Below are 6,603 nucleotides of genomic sequence, written 5' to 3' on the forward strand. Positions count from 1 at the left end.
GTCCACTTTGCTTTAAGGGAAAGGAACGATTGTTTTAACTATGGATGTTTGATATTTATATTAATTTCATGTGTTAATATGTTTTGCAGTACATAGCTGGAGCTAGAAAGTTCTGAGAGGTTTAATTTTGTTAGTTTATCTTATCTTTTTTTTAAAAAACAAAAAGCTCTCAAAACATTGGTTAATGAGAAGCAGAACATCTGGGATGTCTTCTTGGATGCTACATTGTTTTCACTGAGATCAAAGGTCCACACCTTTGAAACATTCTCCCTTTCTTTGGATGCATGGGAGAGAGGATGTTTTCTCCTCTGAGGTTCCTGTTGACATACCAGTCAGTTTGTTTCCTTTTAAAATAATCGGAATGGCTGGTAGCTAGATGAGTTGATTTTCTTCATCAGACATCTGTATCTAAAAGGCTGTTATAAATTAAACAAATTTTGTTACTTTCTATGTGCACAAAAATAAATTACTCATACTTTTACTTGTAATCAAGTTACTATTTTTCGATCTTGTTTTTCATTTCAGCTTTTTACCATAATTCCTCCAGAGGAGAGAACTTATGGTGTATATGGAATAAAAGTTAATAGAGACTGCAAAAAAGAAGGAAAAAACAGGAAAAACAGAAGCAGGCATAAACAAAATGCTGTAGACAAATGAAATACTGAAATACAGTTTATCATGTTGTAGTTGAGGTGTTTCTGTTCAACATGAGAAAACAGGGAAGGAAGGGAAGAAGAACTGAGCCTGACTTTTCTGGACCTTAATGTCATTTAGTCTTTCCACTATCTAACTCTGAAAGGGCTACTTTAGCCAATCTGATGACAGACAAGTCCTTAGTCAGGAATCACACAGTATCTCTGAAGGGAAAAAGACCAGTGCATTTTCCGATATCCCCAAATCACTGACCATGGGAGGGGATTTGGAAAGGAAACTGAAGAAATTTCCATGCCTCAGAGGCCATCATTTCAACAGTTTTGTACCCCAAAAAGCCATTAAAATCTGTTATGTCAAAATATAGGTAAGGGCAAAAACCACTACACAAAAAGCCTGCACACATCTTTATTGTTTTATGGATAGTTCCAGAGACTCAGAAAGGTAATATTTTTGTCACAATTAGATTAAGTTCTCATTGGAAGTAATCTGTATGTGCCATGTAAACACTGGGGCTCTCTGGGTTTTAAAGGTTTGTTTACCTTTCTTTGCTGTAAAATATTACAGAGCAATATTGTTTACATTAGTAACATTATTTGCATGCATCATGTATAATTTAAATTGCCCTCCGATGCAGCAGAATGTTGTAATGTGATGAGAGAATAACACAAATGCACTAAACATTTTTATACTGTCAAAAAGTATAACAAGGTCCTTGTGTTGATTGTGCCATTGTCCAATGAAGTTGCTTATGAGTGTAAATTGCTATGAAACTAGAGCGAACAGTGCTTGTGCTTGTGAACGACAGAATTTAAGATGACATTACAATTTTACAGACCAAAGTTTCAGGCTTTGAAATATTGACCTGAATGAATGAATACACATACATACTGTTCAAATGTTTGTGTATTCAGTTGTTTTTAAACAATAAATAGGAATGGCAAACCGTGGAATGTAAACTTTTTTTTGTACTAAAGCCATAGGCATTTATAAGTCACTGATATTACTGTTACCAGCTAAAATGCCATTTATCTTCAGAGGAGAGACATCAGACACATCAGTAATGTCCAGACATCTCTACAAGCTGTTAACAATGCAATTCAGCATTCTTTTTTTTCTTCAAACATTCCACTGCTCATTATGATTTACAAGTTTTGCTTGTTTAGATGTTTCTTTGCAAACAACTACCACTGAAATTTGTGATAAGTATGCAGGAAAGGGTTTCTTCTAATTATACTTCCACAAAGGTCACATTGGTTCAGGAATCACTGCACAGTGTAACAGCACATCACCACTCTATTTACATTTATCTGAGACTTTTATCCAAAGCAACTTACAATTATGATTGAGTACAATTTGAGCAATTGAGGGTTGAACCAGCAACCTTGAACCAGCAACCAGCAACCTTCCAATTACAAGTCAAGTACCTTAACCACTGAGCTAGCTGTGGTTTTGCAATGAGATTTATTTGGCTTAATTGACAACTAATCTATTTAAGGTGACTATAGCTATTTTATAATTATAGCTAATTATTATTAATTAGGCTATAATTCACATTTAATTTAATCAGATCTTGTACAATTTATTGTATTACTAAACTGTTCATTAAGCTATTTCTCATTAATTTCTTAATTCATTGCTTGGTGATAATATAGGCAAAAACATAATGTAATGGAGTCATTCCTTAAATGGTGTCATTCTGCCCTGTCCCAGAAACTTCTAACATACATTATACTTCCAGTTTGGTATTATCCATCATTTGTAACACTATGACTGCGCTACAAAAGTGAGGATCCTTTTCAATGAGATCACCAGTAAAATGGTTATTTCATACAAGAAATTGCAAGCTATCTGACACATACTTATATGTTCACCTATACTGTGTTTTAACCACTTGGTGACACTTTTCTTATTCAAAAATGAAACATTAATGTAACATTGTTTATGCAGAATAAGTGAAGTTGCTAGAGTTTAAAACCATATTTAAACCGTTGTTTCTAGGGAATGCAGATGAATATTGGGTAGTGTGAACCTTGCTTGAAAACAGACATAATGGCATGATTAAAATGGTAAAGTATAATATAAACATGCTTTGTAAGTGTACAGTAGCCTTCTTTAACTAGATGAAAAGATGAATGTTTGATATTTTTAGTGATTTCACATTACAATATTTACCACATAACAGAAACACATTAAAACAGAAATACATTAAAAGGGACATACATTCTAACAACAAATTAAAGATGAAATAAAATTAATTAAATAAAATAACACCAGCAATTAAGTAGGGAAAACATGATCACCAGTATGCTGAATAAACCTCAAATTGACCCTTCCTCATTCTAATTTTCCATTAAAATATGATTGGCTGGCCTTCTTTTGCTCCTGGTACTTTAGACTCCTTTAGTTGAGCCAAGCAGGCACACAGGGACCAAGCAGGCTGAGGCTGTAGGATGCTTAAGGACCAGGGCATGTTGCTGTCATGGAAACGCAACTCTCTCCAGCAGGATAGCTGCCAGGGTTGAATGCAGCATCTGGTCACTGATGAGGAAGAGCCGTGATACACAAGATGAACATGTTCCCTTGTCAGAGTGGCCTGTGCCCTCCTCTGTGCTACTCTGTCTTTTGTCTAACCTTCGTGTGTATAACTAATAACTACTGTCAGATTTGTTAGCATGTTTTCCTTTCACTCTGTTTTTTTTTTTCTCTGTCCAATGGCCACACATCTAGTCTTGGCTGGTTTTCTGCACATTTAACTGTGTAAAAGCTGTGGCTGTGGCAAGATACTGACATGTTATATCCCATTTATACCCAAGTCAGCACTGACTGATGCAGATGTCAGTACTTGCCAGTACTGTTAAGTGCTATGGATAAGAACATCTGCAAAGTGCTTTAGATTTTAATTTCTTCAGATGCAAATGTTCACAAAGGTGTCACTCTGGTATTCATAGAGGATCAGTACATTCAGGCTAACCATGCTACAGTAGTGTAGAAATTTGACTGAAGCTGGAACTGGCTGTATTTTAACATTTGCTTATGTTTATAGTCTGCAGCTATAAATCTGACTTGCCACACACACTCATATTAAAGTCTGCTGACATGCATCACAAACCATAAACCAGTGAGACAAATTCATATACATGTATTAACATCTCATTAATGGCAGCAGTATTTCAGTCAGCCCCTCACAGCACAGAGCCATGTTTCAGTAAGCATCTAATAGATACGCTCATAAACATGCTCTCAATACCCCCATATTAATGTCTCATGGTGATTTCCACCGGATGGAGGAGTTTTGCATTGTAAGTGAGTAATGTGTTGCACTGTGTTTTTATAGCACTGACTGTAATGGCATCTAATTAAAATCTGATCAGCGCTTGAATGGGCACCACAAGCTGTTTTGCTTCCAAAAGGTATATTTTCCCAATAGAGTTTTTAATAGACCCTTATTTACCTGATTTCAGCAAACCCCACATATGAGCTTCTTTAAGATTAGATAAAATAACACTTTATTGATCCCAGATGGGAAATGGAGGAAATTTAGGAGATTTAATTCATTCCCTCTATAGTCTCAGAATGCAGAAATGACCATTCTTAAGCTCATGACTTCCTGCATTTTCAGTGAGCATGTGAACTCCCCCATGCTGATGGGGATTTGCATCAGTGGATCTGAGCTACAACAACAAGCTCAGCAAGTTTGTATATAATTACGGTTTGTAACTGATTTCAGCTTATTGCTGATGTCTATAAAATTAGACATCAGCAATTAGCAGCTAATTCAAGAAAAGGGAAAAAAGGCAACCTCCCTTTTTTTGTTGTTGTTGTTTTTTTTTTTTGTTTTTAAGGACCATCCACTTTCTTTGATTGTTGGTGTTAATGTTGTACCAGCAAACCCTTCTCCTAACTATCATCATACACATCATATCATCATGGCACATCATATCATCAAGTTTATTGGCGTTAGTACACCTAATTCAACCCATTATGTCCTTAATGTTTTCGATGCAGGTGTGTTGGAAATATTTAAAATGGGCATGAAATTGTGATCCTTTGGGCCTAGATTGGAAGTGTAGAAGAATATGTATTGCTTCAAGGCCCTAAGAAACTGCACATATTTGCCAACTCAATGAGCAAATTCACTGTAGTACATCAGAATTATTCTATATGGCTTTACTGAAGGGAATGAATAATTACAATCAATCGAAGGCAGAAACAAATCAACTTGGGCAGAAAGGAAGGGATTCCCTGTTGTGCCTCATACAGTTCTAAAATATCTACCTCCTGTAGAAGTCATGTCCAACCCTAATCTAACACGTGACCCAGTTAATCAAGGCCTTCAGTAGGGTCTGAATATTAGAACCAGATGTGTGGGAACCGCACCCTGCAGTTTTGCAGATCTCCAGAGAAAACTAGCAATCTCCCACTAGAAAAGTGTCTGTAAAAATCAAATTTGATCATGAGTTTCTACATCAATAATGATTATTCTATTTTTTAAAAACATAATTATGACCCCTTCATATATAGTAACATTTATTTATAAATGTTTGCTCTCTTTCAGGCACATGCAGATTTTAACACACGGTGTACAATAAGGAGATATAATTTTATTGTGAAATGTTTTTAAATACTTTATATAGCATCTGTGATTCTACTAGGAATTTGACAGATGTTTTTTTTATATGGTTTGACACTCATCCATATGTAATTCATAGGTAATTACCTGATTATACACATCCTTTTTCTATTGCTCTAATACTGCACTGTGAGTCGTGCAGAACTTAGTTGTGTTTTCATGTTTCTTCTGAGGTGACAGACTCAGTGAACATGATGACACTGATTATACCTTGTTTGTATTTTCTACTTCAGGCATGTCAGCTCCCTTCCAAACAAGTGTTACGTGCCTTCCATTAATGGGCATCTCCCCCGTACCGATGTGTCTGTCTCCCCACGGGAATCTGCACAGGTTGCTCCCGGCAGCTCCCGACAGTGAAGTGACACTCTGGGGTCCGGTGTAATCCCTATGGCATGCACAGCATGTCTATAAATAGTCAGTGGGGCGGTGTGGCTGGGTCTGTGATGTAGCCAAGGGAGGCAGAAAGGAGAAAACCCGAGGAAAGCCCGCATTGACTAGCTCTTGTCATTTTGCATTTATATATATGCATAAAACTGCAGGCATCTGCATTATGGAACACTACAATGCCAGTTTAAAATGACAGACAGGACACGCGCATAAAAAAAGCTTACAGGTGTCAGGGAAAAATCACTACTAATGCGATGAGAGCACAAAGAAATAGTCATGCCCGCTCAAACATTGTCCAGATTAACAAGGTCTGCATCGAATGTTGAGGAGTCAAGACAGTTTGATGGTAATTGGGCTACTAGAAGAAATTATAGATGAAGGAGTGGCTCCAACAGATCCTAGTAATGACGACATCAATCTCAGTCCAGAAGAGTGCTATCTTAGGAACAGCAATAATACTGCACAACGCCTGCAAACACTCAGGCCTCTGGTACTGTCATATCTCAGTAAGCAACCAGCCAATCAAGGCAGACCACACCTGTACACTATTCTATCACTGACCCCGATCACCATGCACATCCCAATAGTCCCAATCATGTACACATTCACCTTCACTCAGATACTGATCCTCATTACACACACACCTGTTTCCTGCATACCTAATTTAGGTCTCTTTGTTTTGCAACGACCTATACTTTTTTTTGTGACAGTTAACACGGGTGATGTTTTGTGGGTGGAGCTTAACTGACAGCAGAAATGAGCATAGCAGTGTCAGGTGTACAAACATAGGAATATGGATCATACAGAAGCCTTCTCCAGTTACTGGAATATGGATCATCCAGACACCATCTCTGGTTACTGGAATGTTTGTCAGCAGATGATCTCCCAGATCTCCCATTTATCAGCCATATCAGAAATTTTCACAGAGTAAC

Source organism: Electrophorus electricus, chromosome 16, assembly GCF_013358815.1.
Source record: "Electrophorus electricus isolate fEleEle1 chromosome 16, fEleEle1.pri, whole genome shotgun sequence".
Lineage (NCBI taxonomy): Eukaryota > Metazoa > Chordata > Actinopteri > Gymnotiformes > Gymnotidae > Electrophorus > Electrophorus electricus.